At 45.1% G+C, this 22,059-nt stretch overlaps 1 pseudogene; it reads left to right on the top strand.

The window, feature by feature from the left end:
• Positions 1-476: 476 nt before the first annotated feature.
• Positions 477-21,005, top strand: LOC138579465 (trypsin-like; annotated as a pseudogene).
• The last annotated feature ends 1,054 nt before the right edge of the window (positions 21,006-22,059 follow it).

The raw sequence follows: 22,059 nt of genomic DNA, 5'->3' as shown, positions 1-22,059 counted from the left end.
TGCGAGGGGCTTGGACACCCAACAATCTGATGAGTTCATGTTGGAAGACATCAAGAAGAAGCTGTTGGACAACAATTCCCTAGTAATAGTGCCACTTTATCTGAAGATAGAAAGGGAATGTCTGAAGGGCATATTTGTGTTTGGTCACCTTATCAAAATTAGCAATATACAAAGATGGTGTGTTCATTCATTTTTTTATTAATTTGTGTTCATATAGAAGTTAACACTGCTGGCCCCTTCCCAGGTGCTCGCCACTTTCTGCAGCATGTGCAATACACATGATGAATTGCTCACCTTGATACATGGTCTTGTAAGTGTTTCCATGAACAACTGCTAAATTTAGACAAAGAGTCAACAGGCTGGAGACCGCCCAGCTGCTGGAAGACCTTGATAGATGCAGATACGTTTATTACACTGGAATAAATGTGGCACACGTGTAGCACTTCTTCCAAGCCTCTACTTGACTACCAGCCACCATGCAGTGCCTCCTTCTATTCGCCCTCCTGGGAGCAGCCGGTGAGTTAACAGAGCATAGTATTGAGAGTAGAGTCAAGGTATTGTAGCATGTTTATTGGTAATTACAGCCAAGGTAGTGCCAGGTGTGGATAGCTACATGGGCAGAGTTTGGTCTCCGGCACGCAAGCAGCCTTGCATGCCCTTGGCAAGTTTGAATCCTGTGGCAGTGCTGACTTATCTTTTCATTCCTCTGATCTGACGGGAGTGTCGTCATCTCCCGTCCTCCTCAATATCTACCTTAGCCCTCTCCCCGCTCTCATCCAATCTCATAACCTCATCTGTCACAACTATGCAGATGACACCCGGATCATCCTCAAAATCCCCAAACCGTCAGGTGCTACCCACCCGGACCTATCATCATGCCTTGTGGATAATGACCACTGGATGACGACCAACCATTTCTTCTTCAACCTCGACAAAACACAAATCCTAGTATGTGGCAAAACCGCTCTCATTCCCCAACCAATCCCCTGGCCACACTGCCTCGCTGCCCTGCCATACAACATACAATTTGGTGAAAAACCTCCTCTTCTCTCTTCAGTCGCATGACATTTCCTCATTCACAAGCACCAACCTCTGACTCATCGAAACACCAACAAGTCATGTTGCATCAGATGCTGGCTGTTGTCGTGGTGGCCTGCCTTTCACACATCAATCATCAAAAAACTCTCATACACTAATTCACATGCGAATGCAGGCCATTGTCGTTGCGGCCCGCCCTACCAAACTCAACCCCCAGTCCACTCTGTGATCACTCCTTTCCTAGGGGTAGTCTGTTCCATCGTGGCCAGGGGACGGCAGCCACTACCAAATCCTGACTCTGGGGGTGCTTATGTAAGGAAAGACCACATGCAGGGACTCAACCCTTAAGGGAATGGCCCGGCGTCATTGGATGAAAACATGTATCCCCCTTTCCCTTTTAGGGATATCCTCTCAATTCCTCATGCCTTTATGGCATACTGTGGTTAACCCCCTCAATCAACCATAACATTTGCTAATAACATCTTTCAGTATTCTGGGAAAGAAATACCAAAAACTGCTTATTCTTCCCATTCATATGGAAACACTGGGATGAGGAGGCTGAATGGAGCAATGAAGACCAAGGAAGCCAAGAAGCCCAGGACACGCTCTAGTGGTTGTGAGAGCATGACATTTAAAACACCAAACCAGCATGAAGCAGAGAGACATTGTCGGAAGAGGCTTCATCCTCTCAGTGCTGACTGAGGGACTGCTGAGCTGCAGAGGAGACCCTGGAGCCGTAAGGCTTGGGAGGTCAGCAGAGGAAGAAAGACTACAGAAGCAGGGTTGCTGTGCTCGGACCAAAACAGGAAGTGATGAGAAGCCTTCCTGATGGCCATGGGAACCGGAAAGCAGTTCCAACGCCGTTGGAACAATGAGAGGGACTCAACAGCAAAACAGGAGCCGAGAAGGATGTGGAAGCCGCTAGGTGAAACCTGAGAGCCTTTGAAGTGGAGACAGAACATCAGAGAACTTCTTCACCTTTAATGTGAGAGGACCGGAGAGAACCACGAAAATGTGGCGAGTCATAGGAAGGGAAGGTGGAACACCAAGGCACTTCTACAATGCTAATAAGGAAAAAAAGAGCAAGCAAAGTAAATGAAAGGGATTTAAGATCCAGAATTTGGAAAAGAAAGAATATCGGAAGTGAATGTATGAAATAAGAACAGTCAAGTTTGCAACTGTATAAACTGAACTGTGTGAGAATGCCCTGGCAGGAAAGTATACCAAGTAAAGTCAAGTATGCAAGTGTGTAAAGTGAATCATATGAAAAGGCCCTGGCAGGAGAGTGTACCAGGCAAAGTCAAGTTTAAGAATGCAAAAAGGGAAGCACATGGAAAAGACCTGGCAGTGAAAGTATACCAGGAAAAGATAAGCTTGTGAGTCAAATTGCATTAATGGTGGAATGACCCTGGCAGGGGTGTATACCAGGTGTCCTGCAACCCCACATCCAAGTTGTTTTGTTTTCAAGTTGTTTTGTTCAATAAAGAATCCCAAGGAAGACTCATACCCTCAGGATTGCAAACGTTTGAAAAGATCTGGGGAAGGGAGACATTCTTCGTAGAAGTGGATTGCAACACCAAAAGAAAGGAGTTATCCTCTTGGGCTCTAAGGAACATTTGTTGTTTTGTTGATCTATCATATGGGTGAAGAGAAACCTGGGGAAGGGAGCCATTCCTTGGGGCTGTGAATACTATCCATTGGGAACGTTTGAATTAGAGTTACACCTTTCTTTTGAATTGGAACATTTGCGCACTTCCAAGGCCAAACTAATTACCCTTAAAACCTTACAGTTACTTTTAGAATGTGAGGGCCAGAATAGGATTCCAGACACAGGACATTTTTGCTTTGGACACCTTGACAAAGGACAGACCCTTCGTTTTGGTTCACGAAGGGAACCACCTCCTAGAGTGGCGATAATGAAGCATTCCAATCTGCTTTTACTTTGAATAAAACGTTGTGACCGTAATCATGGCTTCTCTGTGTCCATCCCTCATTCCTGGCTCCTTACAACTCCTTGCACACAATCACACATCAGCCCCGGTCCTCCTTCGCTCTGACTGGCGCACTCTGGTTACTAGTATACAACACCTGACAGTCTGATGGTAGCTTGTATGTTACCATTGAAGGGTTTCAGGACAGCCGGTCAGGTCATGAAATATGCACTGGGGACTTGTGTTCTTCCTTTCACAAGTCACGCTCAGGACCACATGCCTTGAGATGCTGTGGATCTGCATGTGTCACAGACATGCAAGCTCTGCCTTGTGCTACATGGGCCAGGACTGCCACATGGTTCTCCACATGGATTCTAACGTCATGCACCGTTTGGGGGATATATGAGTGGTACAGGTATGCACCTCACCTGCAGGGACCCCACCTCACACACCCTGTTCCCCGCCGCCCTCCGGGTTGCGAGGCCTGGGCAGGAGCTGGTTTTTTGCCATGTTTCAAATTAGAAGTAGTGCACCCACCGCGGTCATGTTTCAATCATGTGGAACTCATGTCATTGCATGCTGGACTTGCTCCTTGCGCTCATCAGAAGCAAAACAAATGCAACTCACCAGGAGACCTTTGCCCAGGTGGCATGGTGCCCTCCATGATGGGAAACAACAGATGTCTACAAGCCTCTAATAATTGTTACAAATTAACTGCAAAGCGTGTTTCAGAAGTCAACCTACCAACGGCTTTCAATGTGTTTACATCCTAAGACAAGGCGGCTCTGCTAATGTCAGAGTGTGGGGCCGTGACAGGGTCAATCACGCGACTGACTGGCTCACACATCATTGCAGGAACCTATTTGACCATGTCTAGCTTACGTGCAGTCGATTATTTTGAAATCATTAATACAAATTGAAATTGCACTGGAAATCGGAGAAATGCAGTTTGCAAATAAAACAACACATAGACATCTAGGCAAAGGTATTATTGGAGGTAAATATGGTGCACTAGCACATTGAGACCGTTATTAAGCTCCTCTCAACCAATCAGAATCTTTAGAGTGCAGTCAAAAACTACCTGTAATGACTGCACTCTGAACATTCTGTCTTCAAAACAACAATGCAATTTCCTGGCAATATTTCTTTGAACAACACACTTCATCTCCAAGAGGATCTTTTTTTGCTGCAACGCCCTATTTAAACACATGAAAGAGAAAACTACATTACGGTAAAGTGTTATCTCTTTCTTATGCAGAAACCGTTTACTTTCACGTGACAGCAAATGCATGCTCATGTGAAACCTCTTCCAGTTAAACCAAGTTTGCAATTAAAAGTGCTTACTTTATGAGAAGAAATGTTTAAATATTACAAAATAAAACCGCATGTAATTTACTGAGTTACTTATTTGATTTACCCAGTATTAAAGTAACATGGTCTACTTCACCACCAAAACTCTGAAGAATGCACTCCTATTACCACTATATACTGTTATCCTTACAGACCTCGGGAGGGGTCTTAACGCTTTGTAACTACCCTTCCCTAACATATGGCTGCAGTGAAGTTGCTGGCGAGTCGTTATCTCATGATAATGACCCCTCCCTTCGTCTAGAAGGCTATACAAATTGATGATTTGTTCTTCTTTGTCAAACATTTACCTATAAACATTCTTGTTTACAGCTGCGTTCCCTTTCCGAGATGATAAGATTGTGGGGGCTACACTTGCTCTGTCCCCTACCAGGCATCCCTGAACGCCGGCTACCACTTCTGCGGTGGAGCTTTGACTAACAGCGAGTGGGTCGTGTCTGCTGCCCACTGCTACAAATGGTAAGTTGACACCGTAGATCAGAAACCTCTTGCAAATCATGTCATTAGACGCATTTTGTTCACCGAAAGGGAACCAAAAGCATCCATTAAACTATCAATGAAATTGAAAAATACATTTCATATCCTAACATAAAGAAATGTCAATTTATAATTTTAAGCACACAGCTATGTTTGCTCAGTTCTCAGGAGTGTATAATCAGACTTTTGTTAGAAGAAGTATGTAAAATAAAGAGCATAATTAAACACTTCAATCAATCATTCATTTCAAATTTGAAATCCAGCAAATTCGTGGGCAAGGATCCTCTGCAAAAATGTTTGCTGTGTTACCCAACTTGATGCTGCTTTATAGTCAGAAGGAGTTGTAGTTTTATCTAGGCATCCAGCATGAGTCCTTCCACTAAATTGTCACTTTTCATTAGTGTCAAACAAAGGACCGACCTCCCCAACCTCCTCCTCACCGATACTTTCAGAAGAATTGTCCTTGGAACTGGCGGGGGTCTTCCTGCACAACTGCCGGTCTTCTGAGGACTGTCCCTTCTTTGACTGCCTCTTCTTGTCGTGTAAATAGGGCCTAGCTCCCCCAGAGGCCACCTTGACAGGAAGTGTAACCTATCAAAGGTGAACCCCGAGGAGCTAGACCCCCAAAGTACCAGGGAAAACGCCTCTCGGGCACCAAAAAACCCTGGGTGAATTGTAATGATGAATAAGTGGCTGACTTCACAAGCCTTGTCCTTTAGTCTTGAGGCAATTCCGGGAAACAGGATAAATGCAAGCAGAAGTCCAAAAGATAAACAGGATACAGGGAATGGCCCAAAGAGCAAAACTAAGCGTGGTGTAATGACAGGAACGGGGTAGATCCTGAGACAAGGGAGAGAAAGACAGAAACTGAAGAAAGGGTGAAAAACCCGGAAATAGTGTCACGGAAGAAAGGTAAGCAATGGATGGTTAGAGGAGAAAGGAAACACCCCAAAACCAAAAGGAAACAACGGAAACACCTACCGTGAGATGAGACCAAGAGGAAGAAGACAGTAGTTACCGGAGACGCTTACCAAGCGGAACCGGAAACTAAACAGGAGCGTTCGAGCAAGGCTCCCGGACGCTAATGGAAGGAGGATGAAAAAGAAATGAAACTAAGAAGTAAAGGAAGAGGAGTACGCAGGGAGCGTCTAGGAATAGAAACTAGGTAAGGGGAAGCAAGTAAACGGCAAGGGTGGTTCGGAGCGGGATCCAGACACACCAGCAGCAGAACACAGCGTTGACAGCGTACGAAAAACATGGACAGATACAACGCACCGAAGAGGGGGCGTGGTCTCATCTTATAGTTGCAGCCGCCATCTTGGGTGAGGACTAGACCGGGGGCCATAACCTCCAGGTCCTCCACAAGCTCCACGGGCGAAGTCTGACAATTTGACACTTTGGCTTGTATTACTTATGATGTGGGCGCTGCCCCCAGAATCTGTAGTCTGCTCATGCAGTGTTGAGGCAATTACCTAAACCACATATTGTGTGTGACTGGCACACATTTGGCAAATTCTTCTTCGATTAACCTGACCGTTTCATCCAGGCTTCATTATTCACTGATTAATCCATTCTGCTCTAAAGTCTCCAAAGTTCCTGGAATTTCTAACCAGAATTGGTTTTTCTCAAACATCCATCTCTTGAAGTTAGACTGACGTCACAAGCAACTCTCCACTTCGTTTTGGTAAAATATGGGCATTTGACAGAAGCAGAATGCATTATAGAATAAGTGTTTTGAGGTTTAGCCATCAATTATGGCAAAAAAAACACCAATCCAAAAACGAAATTATACACATTTCTCAAAAAAGAATCTATTTAGGTTTACTTAAGATCAAAATATAAATAGGTCAGCTGCTAAATCCTTCACATGATTAGTCTGTCCTAAAATATATTCAGTAATGACACAGAAATCAGAGATTCATTCCTGTTCAGAGTTGAACTGAGGACATGCCCGAGGAACGGCACACTCCGCCCTTCCACATGTACCTTAAATGGCAATATAGATTGCTGTAACCAGCCCAAAACATCCTCTTAACTGAATACATTCAGGGATAGGGCGTCCTTCTTCTGCTAAGCCTAGAGGAGGCCATCTTATGATCTGCTTCCTGTTGGAGGATACTGCTGATCGACAGCACACCTTTTGAAGCTGTCCTATTGGCTAGATTGATGGTAAATGCTACTCTTTACATGTGAGTAAATATATGCTCTACAAATCCACAAAGAGTTCCTCATTTGATGACAACCTTACGCAATACACCTATAGGAATATCACTATTATTTTAAGCCTCTATGTTCTATGACATGACTCTTTGCCCTTTCCTCCACAGCCGCATCCAGGTCAGACTCGGGGAGCACAACATTGTAGTTCTGGAGGAAAGCAAACTGATTATCAACTCAGCCAAAGTGATCAGGCACCCCATGTACAACTCTAGGACCATCGATAATGACATCATGCTGATCAAGCTCGAAGCACCAGCCACCTTCAGCGCTCACGTGCAGCCCGTCCCGCTGCCCACCCAATTCGCAGCTGCTGGAACAAAATGTCTTATCTCAGGCTGGGGCAACACCCTCAGCAGTGGCAGTAAGTAACAGCACAGCACGCAGCACATGCTGGCATACATATTTGTTTAGACATTTTCAAACATGAGACCAGTGCCTCCTATTTTCCTTATTCACATTTTAGTGTTCTATGACTTTATTTTCTAAATTGTATACTAGGTCATAACAGAAAGACATCTGAGGGATTCTGAGGTTCTTTCAGCACAATCTTTTCAGATCATAATTGTGCCACATGGAACTTTCTGGTGAAATTGATTGAAACATGTGCTCACTTTTCTTACTGCAAATGTTTCTCAGGACAATTTGTTCATTCTTTAGGTGGAAATCTTTGAAGGATTAATTCTAAAAATGAATTGGCGTGTTGCTCATGATTTCTTTGCTGTTAATGTTTTTACTGGAACAATATGAACTTAATCCACCACAAACACTTAACAGATAACAGGATGTTCACACAGAACCATTCACACCCTCTTCAATTTCCTGATGCTTGATCTTCAGCAGAATCAGAATGGCTTCAATTAAGCTTGGATTTTAAAACAAATGCAGAGCCACGTGATATATTCTGAAGGATACAGCAGCAGGGAGCTTAACACCAGCATCTTGATAACTCATAACCCAAAAGATAAACATTTTCCCAGAGAAAATCTTTCCTGCAGGTTAATAATTCTAGAAAGAGTCACATCTTTGAGCGAAGTGGGTGTGTAAATAAGACATCTCCCAGGGGGGTTGGGGGAACATTTTATAGTATGTAAAACAGAGTGATGCATATCCATGAGCCCCACCCACTCCATTGCAATGCCTCTTTGTGCATAGGCACACGTATTACATATCCGTCAGATTCATATTTTGGCATTATCACGCTGGTGTCTGGTGACAGCACCACTGATGACAGCTCGACATTTCCTACCAGAAATAGTGACTTCTTTAGAAGTTAACATTATCACCCATTGGTTACAAATAAGGTTAGTGCACAGGTTCCATATAGCACACTTATTCTCACAGACCTTTGTGCTGGTCTTCCATGCCCATATCAATGGTATGGTATGGTATGGTATGGTATGGGATGGTAGGTCATAATACAGAGCACTCATTCACCCACATTAGGCCTCAGGCAGGTCCAAGCCATCTGCAAGAAGGTGTAGCCCTCTTTGACAAATGAAATAGAGAAAAGGGAAAAAACTAAAACAAAGGTTTAGACATAAAGGTCCAAATATCAGAAACAGTCCAATATGGGTGTGACAGAAAGAGTCCATCAGATGGTCCAGCAGAAAGTTAGAGTCCATGGAAGGGGCTGTTGCTCTGTGCAGTCTTGCTTCCACGACCAGCACGTTGCCCCTGTGCTATCCTTCGTTCAGACAGAGTGAACGGAGGATAGCACAGGGGCAACGCAAGACCAGGCAAAGCGACAGAGGTTGGAATCCCGGATCCGATCTTAGAAACCAAACTAAAATACGGTATTAGATGCGTTAAAAAGACCTGCCGACTATAGAGAAAGAACCTCCGGGACAATGCAGCCCGTTCAGGAAGAAACACTGATGAAACACAAGGGGATAATCCCCTCGCTGGGAGGGAGACCTCCAGGGGGCATAAGGGGATAATCCCCTCTCTGGGAGGGAGACCTCCAGGAGGCATAAGGGGATAATCCCCTCGCTGGGAGGGAGACCTCCAGGAGGCATAAGGGGATAATCCCCTCGCTGGGAGGGAGACCTCCAGGAGGCATAAGGGGATAATCCCCTCGCTGGGAGGGAAACCTCCAGGGGGCATAAGGGGATAATCCCCTCGGCATAAAGGGATAATCCCCTCTCTGGGAGGGAGACCTCCAGGGGGCATAAGGGGATAATCCCCTCTCTGGGAGGGAGACCTCCAGGAGGCATAAGGGGATAATCCCCTCGCTGGGAGGGAGACCTCCAGGGGGCATAAGCGGATAATCCCCTCTCTGGGAGGGAGACCTCCAGGGGGCATAAGGGGATAATCCCCTCTCTGGGAGGGAGACCTCCCGCGGGCATAAGGGGATAATCCCCTCTCTGGGAGGGAGATCTCTCACGGGCATAAGGGGATAACCCCCTCTCTGGGAGGGAGACCTCCAGGGGGCATAAGGGGATAATCCCCTCTCTGAGAGGGAGATCTCCACGGGCATAAGGGGATAATCCCCTCTCTGGGAGGGAGACCTCCCATGGGCATAAGAGGATAATCCCCTCTCTGGGAGGGAGACCTCCAGGGGGCATAAGGGGATAATCCCCTCTCTGGGAGGGAGACCTCCGCGGGCTGGGCTCTTTATTTATTTTATTTTATTAAAACATTTATACAGCGCACCTAGCCCAGAGACATCTAGGCTGTCACTTTGCCCAGGCCCCACAGAGAAAGTCCTCCAGAATCATGCAACACTGGGTGGCTGGTTGAGATATGGTGATTCAGGGAATACGCCCACATGTTCCTGCCATGGTATCCGTGAAAAAGGATCATTCCCAGAGGGGAGATAAAGAGGAGAAGAACAATATTTACCGCTCACCCATCTTTAGTATCGCAGCCACAGTTCTGCCAGGCCTAGAACCTTTACCCACTGCACAGCGAGAGCCAAAGGCACTCGACTTGACGCTGTGCTTCCAGAGGCTGAATAGATGGCTCAATAGTTCTGCAGCTCCGAGGCCATCACCACCAACCCCTGGTCTGGCATGGCGTCAGCACCCTGCCGAGTCTGCCATTAACCATAATTGATCACCAGTTCCTGGGATCCTGATTCCAAAGTTTGACCTTTGAATCTTGTACCTCGTGCTATCTCAGGCCAATTCCTCTGCAGGGTCCAAAGAGCGGCCAGGTGCAGCCCCATTGCTCGCTCCCTATCAGGAAAATGGCGGGCGGCAGGCAGCACTGAAGCTACACACTGGCTCCACTGTGACAGGCGGAGGACATTTACTGGTCCAGCCAACTCCATGCAAAGAGAATTTTCACTTTTCATTTGATGGAAGACTTTTCTTCCGACCAGCTGGTCACAAAGCAAAGTTTTGTGACTGACTTTTGGTTACATTGTGTTGGTGCCCATATATTTGTACTGAACCAAAGCCCGGAAATATATATCTGCAAAAGTGTTGTTTTCAAAATTTAAAGCTACGGTTATTTGATAACATCACAGTTTTCACTTTGAAGGAATCTTGGATAAGGTTTCTGACGCTCTCTGATGACATCAGTAACACTATATTCTCTTTTGGGTGCACATTTTGATGTCTTGGGAGGGTCAGTACAAGCATTCTGCGACAAGGAGACCTAAACCTAGGATTCAATGATTCCAAAGATAAATCTGCTGATACCCTCACAAAGGAACTTACCGACTTAGGATTCACACAAAAAGTCTTGCATCCCACACACTCCAAGGGCCGTACCCTATACTGGGTCGCAGACCAAAATTGCCTCACCTCGATCACCTCCAATACAGCCTTGCCATGGACTGATCACAATCTTATTGAATTCACTCTACCTATCACCCAAAGCCACACAATTCTCACCCCTGCCCCCGCAGCTCAAGTGAGAAGCTCCAAGAAACTCAATGAGGATAACCTTCGCCCATACCTTAATATCCCAGAGCTAGCCCCCCCTTTCTCCAACAATCCCAATTCCCTAGCAGACATTTATAAGGTCACTCTCTCCAAAGCCATCAATGCAATAACACCACTTGAATGTAAAAAAGAAAAGAAATCCCTACACTCCAATTCTTGGTTCACTGAAGAACTACAGTTCCTGCGCTCCTGCAAAAGAGAGGCACAAAAAAACTGGCAAATTAACCCTAATGACAATACCAAAAACAGCTTCAAAGTAATCTCCCGCCAATACAAAGCAGCCATCACCAAAGCCAACACATTTAATGTACGCATCTCTAATGACAAATCACACTCAAAGGAAATCTTCACTATCTTCAATGAGCTCATCTCACCACCCAACAGCCCAGACAAAATCGTCAAAGAGGAAGCCTGGTGTGCCAGTATTTAATCCGCCATGCGAAACACAATCAATCTCCTTAAAAAAAAAATCCAGGATCATTGCAAAGCCCTACCGCCTCATCTCGGCCAAATGCAAACTAATTCAACTCCTGCTCCAATTAACTCCAGCAAACCCGTCTTCACTTTCAGTGACATCACTGAATTAGAAGTTATGAACCTCCTCAAAAACCTCAAACCCACCATGTGGGCACATATGTCCGCCTAGGCTCATCAAGGATTGTGCAGACCGATTCGCACCACTCCTGACGGCCTTCATTAATGCCTCCTTCAGAACTGGCATTATCCCCGACAGCCTGAAAGAAGCCTGGGTCCTCCCCTCCTAAAAAAGCCCACCCTCGACCCTCTACAACCGAATAACTACTGACCCATAACCACCCTGCCATTCCTCCTTAAGATATTGCACAAAGCCGCCCATAGACAAATCCAACACTTCTTTGAAACCCACTCTATCCTCAGGACTAGGTAATCTGGGTTCCGAAAAGGACACAGCACTGAAACAGCCTTGGTGGACTTAAAAAATCAGATCATCCCAAATCATGGACAAAGGCAAGACAGCTCTATTGCTACTCCTAGACCTCTCGACTGCTTTCGATCTGGTGGACCATAAGACCGCCACATCTCACCTTACACACTCAGCCAACTTCTCTAAAGAAGCAGCTACCTGGGTCACCTCCTTCCTTGAAGGTAGAGCAATGAAGGTATTCTTAAACATAGCCAACGCTACCCTCACCATATTCACTGTGGAGTCCCACAGGGCTCTTGCACAGCACCGACACTATACAACTTATTAATGAAACCTCTCTTCGACAAGCTCGATTCACTTGGTATCGCCTACACGAATTACGCTGACGATACTCAAGTACTCCTACCCCTCTCGGGCGCATACCACAAAGACGCTGAGGCACTCCACTCAATCTACACCACCATCCAGGCCTGGATGGCGGTTAATGGCCTTTGCCTCAATGGGGATAAGACCGAAATAATTATACTAGGACAAAAAAACATTCTACTCAAACTTGACAAACTATATTCCAACTTTTCCATTGATAATACGATCATCCCCGTCTCTACAACTATCAAGACCCTGGGGGTCTACTTAGACTCCACACTTTCCATGACTAGACAGGTTAACGCTATCACATCCTCATCTGCACACACCACCAAGCTCATAAACGCCATAAAACAATACCTATCCAAATCCGATTGTCTATCAATAGCCAGAGCAACTATTGGTGCTAAACTAGAGTATTGCAATGCTTTACTAGCAGGTACATCTGAAATAAACCTAAACATACTACAAGTCACGCAGAACAATGCACTTCGTGCAGCTCTAAGCATCCCAAAAAGGGAGCATATTTCCCAGGCCAGACAATCAGTTAATTGACTCCCTGTCAAAGAGCGAATCACCCTCAAAATCCATACCCTCACACATAAATGCCTTACCCTTTCTGCACCATCACACCTCTCTGATACAATTACCAAATCCTCCTCCACACGACCCACAAGGACACAATGCACCAACCAACTTGGTATCACATCCCTCGAATAAACAAGGACAAAACTGGTGGACTAGGCTTCCCCTACATTGCCGCCAAATCCTGGATTGCACTACCCACAGACATTAGAGCAGAAAACTCTTTCCTTGCCTTCTGAAGAAAAATCAAAACTTCACTCTCTGTATTGTGAATTGCAATTGTTGTTATTTACCTATCACTATAAATTGCCTGTAACTAAAGCAACCATACAGTATATTGTAAATATGTTTATCTGTAACTAAGAAGTGTCTGTAACAAGTGCCAAGATGCCCCCGGGCTGCTGTGCGCCCTACAAATCCGAATAAAAAAAAAAATAAAAACAGGTTCCGAAACATATAGAAAGGAGTTTCTAAATAGAACACTCACATGATGCTTGAATCTAATGCAGTTGTTTAATGGATACTAATAATTAAACATGGTAGATGGAAAGCATTGAATTCATGATGGCCGCCATGAATCCCTGTTTCCTTTTCTCGTTTTCGCACCAATACAGAAGGCACAAACCCAATGCAAAGGAGTAATATTCTTAATACAGCAGATTCATTAAGTTAATTCATGTTTTATAATGTGCCGGAGACCAGTCTCTAAGCGCAGGGCCGGGATTCCGAACCTGGTTGCTCTGAGTTGTCTTGTTTCCAAGACAAATGCATTGCCCCTGAACTATCCTCCCGGCCCTGATTGTATCATTTAGAATGACACATGATGTCATCACCAAAATATCTGTTGGTTTGATGTAAATATTCTTCCATATCTGACTATTAAATATCTAGTTTTGTCATCAGAGAAACCAGAGAAGGCTTAAAAGTGAGTGCTTTAAAGCGTATTCTTGCAGATATGGTCGGCCAGTGCAGATTATTCCTATCACACAAGATATTCTCTCTCTTGGGAATATCACAGATGAGGCGCACAGCTTAGGTTTGTAATATCTGCAGTCTTTTAATGCTGCAGTTTCATGTGCCAACCAAGAGGGCCTTGCAATAATCTAGATGGGGCATAATGATTGCCCCGACCAGCGCTGTCCGCTTTTTCGGAGACAAAAGTGGCTTCGGCTGTCTCGGCACTCTAAGATGATACTGTGTGCCGCTCACCACACCATCAACATGAGCTTGGGAACTCCCAGACACATTCATGTGTACACCAAGGGTTTTCACTTTGTCCTTGACTTTTATGCAGTTGTTTTTAACGCTCATATGAGAATATTCTGAGCTTAGTTTGGTTCTAGCTTGTATTCCACCAAAGATCCTAAATTCTGTTTCGGCTGGATTCAGACACATCCAATTTTGAGTCATCCAGCCCTTAAAAAGGCTATGGATATAGATGAGCTTTACTAAATCGAGTTTGTGGTTCCACTCAGCTCCACAAGGAGCTGAGTGTCATCCGCAGAGCCATAAAGGCCATTTGTGAATTTATCGGTGTTCATCTGCAGGAATTGTCCTTTTTCACCACAGTTTCCAGACATTGACTACAAAGCACAGACAATATGGAAAGAGCAGGATGAACATGTTATTGGGTTCCATATTTCATGCATGAGAATTAAATCCATGTTCCTATAACCCTCTCCCACAGGTAACTATCCTGAACTCCTCCAGTGTCTCATTGCACCAATCCTGAGTGATAACGATTGTCACAAATCTTATCCTGGTGAAATCACTGAGAACATGATCTGCGCCGGATTCCTGGAGGGCGGCAAGGATTCCTGCCAGGTAACCGACCACCATGCATGCAACCTGTGTCTTTGTGGTTCTTTGCAAGGCAGCAGCAGGACTCAATATTGGAGGCTAGAGAGATGCAAATACACATATCAAATCACTGTGCATGCAGAACCCAGAGGAACCACAGAAATAGGCCTTCTACTGTCCCGGTAGGTCGCCACGAAAGTAACAATGGCACCAGTAGAGATCACTTAGAATTAATCAAACATTAGTGCAGCAAAATGAAGACGAGGCAATGGGATTCTGGTTTCAAACACATTGTAGATAAGATCTTGAACTTCTAGCAGCCATAAGAGGTACACGTATTCTACCATTCAGTAGGGGGAGATGCTTCAGAATCTCATGAAAGAGGGATGTCTATTAAGCAGGTACCATCATAGATCCCCGCTATAGGGTGATCCTATCCAGAAAGGAGCAGGTTTGCACTTCAAGAGTATAAACACAGACAGCTGTGCTTGCTCTGCTCCAGAATCAAAGTGCCGGAGTGACGGGAAGTCTAGTCCAGGGGGTGCAGCCATCTTCATTTGGGTAGTGCAAGAGCTCATCATGCCCAGCCAATCCCTTAGGTGAGGACCTATATGTGGGTCAACCAGAAAACACACACCGACTGTTTCTAGTCGGTAACCCTCTGCTGCACTCCTGGCGGGAGCTAGTCCCAAATGGTGATCATGCCTTGTAAATACTCAAGACTCCAAGTCAGGAGTATTTGAGGTACAAGGGTAAATGTCAGAACTATGTAACAAGGTAATAATAAATATTCTCTAATGTTCAAAGGGCAGATAGTATTTCAGGGGCTCCGTTAATCTGTGAATCTACAAACATGAAAGCATCAGGCTGAGGATAAACAGATAAAACAATAGGCCCATAAGGTTATAAATCCAAACATAATCAGTTTTAATTTATAACAAAATACTCCATGGGAGTGCGTTAGCAGTAGTCGTCTAAACCAAGCAATTTGTACAGGTCAATTGGTAAATCAACAACAAAAGGCAAAATTAGATTTGAGCTGAACCCAGTACTCAAACATAACCTGTTTAGTTAAGAAACAAAAATGGTACGGTCATTCGTATGCAGGCTCTACCCCACCATGGTGTTGCTCTGCTCCTGAGCAGTTACATTCACTCTGCTCAGAGTGCCTAAAGACACTCTTATTGGGTAATCAGTGCCTACGCGTTTCGGATTAGGGAATCCATCTTCAGGGCAGGATGTGTTTTTAGTTTCATCAATGTTCAGTTGCAATTCCTACAAAGTATAAGGATACACTAATTAGACCTAGAACCTATTAAGAGGACTCTATCATTTAACTCACTAAAAAAAAGGAAGTGCACTGACCTGCTCTTCTTGTAAAGCAGAATCGAGTCATAATCACAAGAATGGTAAAGACATTTTCAATCACCACTTGTAAAAGTTTGACCTTATGTACGAGAACACATAAAATGATCCTCTATGGTTGAATGGCAGTACTCACCCAGTCACAAGACAGCTGTGTCTCGCCGGGTTCAGGGGTGTTGTCAGGCGGGATTGCCGAAATTGGGTAGCTAGAGGCATGGAGAAGAATCAAAGTTACTGGCAACTAAGGTATATAACTATATGCGTTCTATAGGCATAGTAAAAGACACACCGTGGATTTCTAGGTAATATTGAAGCTACGTTTCCCCGATCATAGGGTAAACCCATAAAGATGGGTCAATAACACCCGAGAAGGGCGTTAGTTGAGATTAATGCACCAAGTATATGTAAAGATGGAAGATATTTACTAAGATCACGTGGTGAGTGTGATCAAGAAGTGAGCATTCATAGGAGTAATGTCTACTTACATGGCGAGGATCGCCCACAACACTCCAAAGTAGAGAAGCAGCCGCTCGCACAGGTGAGCTGCACGGTGAAATGAGGAAGCCGCCACTCGCAAGGGCGCGCTGCAAGGCACTCCCAAGCCAAATACGTTGCCATGGGAGTGCCGCGCAGTCGCGTCCCCGCGGCGGCCGCCATCTTGGTATGGGACTGCCAGTCCCAAGTACGATCTGACAAACTGTCAATAACCAATTTTTAGATAAAGTAGCGCCCAACAGGAGGTGAGCCGTACTCGGGTACATGGTGCGATCAGGGTGTAGAAGCACTGTTGAAGTGAGTACAGCCACTTACAGGTTGTATCAGCTGAGCACGTCGTGTTTCGCATGCGCGTTACGTGCTGGGTTGCTAGGGACGCTTGTCCGCCTGCGTAGTTCTCCGAGTGTGTGTTGCTTTCCCTGCAGATCTTTGCAAAAATCGGACGAGGGTGATCCTCGGTCCCAAAAAGAACGGCGAATTAAAGGTGGGCATTGGGACTGCTTCGTACTTGGAAACCATTCCTTCCGATCAGAATGGAGGAAAGAGTTCAGATAGAAGGTGGATGTGGGGGTGGATGTGGGGGCGAGCCTCCTTGTATGTTAGGACGGCGGGGGGAGGGGCGTGTCGGCAGCGGGAGGCTGCCTAGCGCCCCTCACCCCGCACAGTTACTGAAGAATAACAAAAATCATAAGCAGGGTAGTAGAGGCAAACTGCCAAGACCTATCCTGCGTGATTGATATTCAGATCTTCAATTTGTAGCTGGTTGGAACTCAGTCAAGTTCTGTATTCTAATTAATGAGCCTAACATGGGACACTGTCCTTCACTCGTGTCATATTAAGAATTAAAATTAAAATCTCCCGGCTGAGTCGCCGTGCACAGTCTCATTTTTTGTCCAATAGAAGTGAATCAGGTCACGAGATTCACAATCACCATGCTCAACTAGTTAAATCTCAGAAAGATTACAGTCTCGTATACATAGTGCTGCCGTCTCAACGGCAAGGTCAATACAAATTATATCATGTGACAGCTGTGTTATGAAAATCAAATATATGACACATTTCTCGTTCGCCAAAATGTGACGTGGTGATTGGATGTGACAGTTGTAATCATATTTTTGAGCTATCATAATGCTATTAAAACACTGTTAAACACATGAAATGGATCACATGAGGATCAGAGAAAACACATTAAATCAAATTCACAGTTCATGCCTCTTGGGACTCGAGTTTCTCCCTCCTGCACTTGAAGAAAAAGGAATTAATACCCTACACTAATATTGTCGACCCCCTATGGGTTATTTATTATTTTTTATCTGAGTACTTCGGACCTATTGGTGTGCCTCCCTACCCAACCTCTTTCCTCTTAACTATATGTGGGTCTCCAGGGTGCCATGCTGATGATAGAGGCCATGAAGAGCGTGTTGGGTAGACGTAAGGTGGGGCGGAGAATAACTCCATTCCCCAACCCTGACGGCAGGTAGGTAAGTGTTAATGTATTTGAGTCATCATCAGAAGTGAGGCCCAGGGTGAAGCCATGAGTTCCTGGAGTGAAGCAGTTCTAGAGAGGCGGCATCTGCCTCAACAAAGTAGAATGATTGGCACCACTTGTGTCATTAGCCCAGCAAGTGGGTATGCCACCTTAATGCAAGGCAAACAGCAATGGGGCACCTTTATGTGGTAAGTGGCAATGACACTGGTATGCTTTGCAGTAAGTGGACATCACTTGGAGCTATGAAGGAACTCAAGCTGCTTGACTCTAACATGCCATATCATGGCTATGTACATTACCCTCATATTGCTGCTGTATGTTTATCCTGTAAGGACTTCGGGAAAACACTATGTGTAATGTATATAAAGAATGTATATTATAGCTAAAGCCTCGCTGCGGATTACCAGGGTCCTCTTGTGCATGCCATGCACACACCTTAAATCATTAGAGATGGAGGGCCACTGCCCATGGCTGTATTTGCCATTAATCGATGGACACCAGGATCCACATTGTCCCGACTGCCCCCGGTATCTGGGAACCAGGGACACCTAGGGAATGGCAGATGTGAATTCAACAGCGACTCAGACTGCATCACGGCTGTGTGGTGCCCACCTCTCCCTACACTGTCATAGCAAAGGATATAGGGGTGCAACGTATGGGTAGAGCCGGGAGAGTTAATGGGGGAAACAAAGTATTGTGTTTGTCTTTTCGGGTTGTCATAAGGTAGCTTTATTGATTTGGTAGAAAATTGTAAGGCACAAGGCAGAGGTGGGGCTTGGAGGAGTTGTGGAGGGATGGCAGAGAGAACATTGTACATATATGATCACATTTGATTTGATGCTTGCGTTGTTGCTTGGAGGAGGTGATGCAATCATCGATTAAGAGGCCATCGACAATAAGGTATTGTCCATGTACTGGGTTGTGACCTTGTCGAGGAGAACTCGAGCTATGTTCTTGTCTGAAAAAATACACCACTGTAGGGTAGGCCCAAAACCCGAACAAACCCAAAAACTATCCAAAGATCAATAAAGAGTGCACGCATTGCAAGAAAAACAAGCTTTATTACGTGCAATTTCGGCTGGTAAGAATACAAGCTTCATTCGACACGCCTACATAAAATGTCGCTTTATAGAGGAAAAGACCACAGGGATGACTTTGAAACAGTTGCAAGAAACATGTAAATCTCTACCCTCTCATTGGGTGCATCATTATTCCCCTGAAGAAAACCATACATTAGTTGACCCTATTGGCTCAAATCTATCCCTGTCACCTCACAAGTCCAGCCTCTCTGTCTATGACCTCATGTCTGACTCCACCAGAATTCTATTTGCCCATTGGCTGGTAGTTTTCAGTACATTTGTCGCATCGGGACCCTTTCCCCATTAAGCAACTCACCCTTGAGTCTCTCCAGGTGTGTTTCGTACCTCAGAAGCAACAATCCCTGTGAGGTGTAAACAGTGTGGCCACAATTGCAGATACCACATCTAATTCCATGCAACCAGAACGTTCCCCCCTGCCTGCCCCGTCTCCCCCTGATGTTTCCCATCCTGTTTGGAAACATGTTGCATCTCTAGGACCCATCCTTCCCTTCCTCCCATGAGAGCATGTGACCACGAAGACACCACTCGATGGGTTTCATTTGCTCAGTGAGTGTACTGTTCTTTGTTCGAAGCCAGGGATACTGCTGCACCGTGAGCCAATCACTGCGCAGCCCTTGACACCACCTCGAACGCCGCTGGCCTTGCCTGTGCCCCGAGGGGGGGGGGGGTCAGAAAGGAAGTATGATTTACTGACGACAATCTGGCTACCAGCTGCGGCATAGTCATCTGATCAACCAAACACTGCATCTCCTAATATATGCCAGGCCACCTGGCATACCGGTAACTGATGCACCCACTGGCCTGCTAGAACACACCCCTATATACTCCCTAATGTGTTCCCCAATTAATCCTCACCTACACCTTGTCGTCTCTAACTAAAAAGCTTTGCAACTGCAGACGGTGTGACTTGCACCGTCCCCTACCTGTGAACATACCCCAAGTCTAATGTTCTGCTACGTGCTATCACGATCACCATTACCATATGGACCTGCACTCTACATGTGGTGAACTCTATGGGTTATTGGCCTACATTTCATCATAGACTGCTCTCCAACCCGTGTCCGACCCAACCTTGGAGAGCACATAGCAAGGATGTCAATCCTGATGGCTAACATGTTGACACTGAAAATGACCACATTCTTCATACGATTGGAAGCTCCTCAACTAGAATGCCTGGATCCCAACACCACAACTCCACTGGTGCATTCAATCCTTGTTATGGACGCGAGCCACTGAAATGTGTGTAAAATTGATTGCATCAAGTATGTAAAAGAAGTTAACAATCTTGCGAAAGGAAGGACACAGAGTGAAATGGAAAACTGCATGTTTTAATCAAAGCACAAATATTAAACATATAATTGGTGACAAGGCATGTTGCCAAGGTTTGAAATGAAGGCAAAAAACAAGGAACAGTTAGGGGTAGCTTAAATATTGCACTGGACACAGACATGGTTTCCTTCTTGACAAACTCCAAAAAAAAGAGAACAAGCACAACTCTGAGACCAGCAAACGAAGGTCTGTTGGTTCCATCTGAAGTCCACCTCACACAGAAAAGCTGAGGATCCTTTGGAGCTCTGGCCGCAGTCTCCTACCCACAGCGTTTACTTGGGCGAACACCGAGCCACCGGGAAGGCTTTCAAAATCTTACTGCTCCCATCCAAGGATGAACTCTTTGTCCCCAATTGTTTGGTGCCCATGCAAGGCCAAGATACCTTAGAGTGGACAGTGATGTATTAAATAAATCAATGCATTTAACAATGTCAAATCTGTGGTTTTTTGCATCGTAAAGTTCCTAAAAATCCCTCGTTATTCCTTTGTATCCCTCAGGGTGACTCCGGTGGCCCATTGGTTTGCAATGGCGAGCTCCATGGTGTCGCCTCATGGGGATATGGCTGCGCTCAGAGAAACTACCCAGGAGTGTACACCAAGGTGTCTTACTTCAACGCCTGGATCACAAACACCATCGCTTCTAACTAAATCTATGTGATGTCGCTCAAGCAGGCTGTGTACAGGGTGATGTCGCTCAAGCAGGCTGTGTACAGGGAACACTCTATGATATCTCTCAAACAGTCTGTCTTCTAACTAACTCTACGTGATGTCGCTCAAGCAGGCTGTGTACAGTGAACGATCTATGATATCTCTCAAACAGTCTGTCTTCTAATTAACTCTACGTGATGTCGCTCAAGCAAGCTGCGCACAGTGAACGATCTATGATATCTCTCAAACAGTCTGTCATCTAATTAACTCTACGTGATGTCACTCAAGCAGTCTGCGTACAGTGAACGATCTATGATATCTCTCAAACAGTCTGTCTTCTAACTAACTCTACGTGATGTCGCTCAAGCAGGCTGCGCACAGTGAACGATCTATGATATCTCTCAAACAGTCTGTCTTCAAATTAACTCTACGTGATGTCGCTCAAGCAGGCTGTGTACAGTGAACGATCTATGATATCTCTCAAACAGTCTGTCATCTAATTAACTCTACTAATTGTCGCTCAAGCAGGCTGCGTACAGTGAACGATCTATGATATCTCTCAAACAGTCTGTCTTCAAATTAACTCTACGTGATGTCGCTCAAGCAGGCTGTGTACAGTGAACGATCTATGATATCTCTCAAACAGTCTGTCATCTAATTAACTCTACGTGATGTCGCTCAAGCAGGCTGTGTACAGTGAACAATCTATGATATCTCTCAAACAGTCTGTCTTCTAATTAACTCTTCGTGATGTCGCTCAAGCAGGCTGTGTACAGTGAACAATCTATGATATCTCTCAAACAGTCTGTGTTTGGTGAATGATTCAGAGGAATACATATAACCATTTAATTAACTCTTTAGTGTATCTTTAGTGTATCTTTGTAGATTGTGTTCATTTCTTTTCCAAGACAAGGCCTAAGTCAACATCTTTGTTGCTGCTTGAAATTCCATCTATGTAGCCAAAATCTTCAATTGTGTGGGTGCAGTGGGCTGATGTCTTCTCATAATTGCTGTTTGAAGACAGCATTTACTCTGAAGAAGTTTGGATTGTTGT

This window comes from Ambystoma mexicanum, chromosome 3p (assembly GCF_040938575.1).
Source record: "Ambystoma mexicanum isolate Mex_15411 chromosome 3p, UKY_AmexF1_1, whole genome shotgun sequence".
Lineage (NCBI taxonomy): Eukaryota > Metazoa > Chordata > Amphibia > Caudata > Ambystomatidae > Ambystoma > Ambystoma mexicanum.
This window is presented reverse-complemented; position numbering and strand designations above follow the sequence as displayed.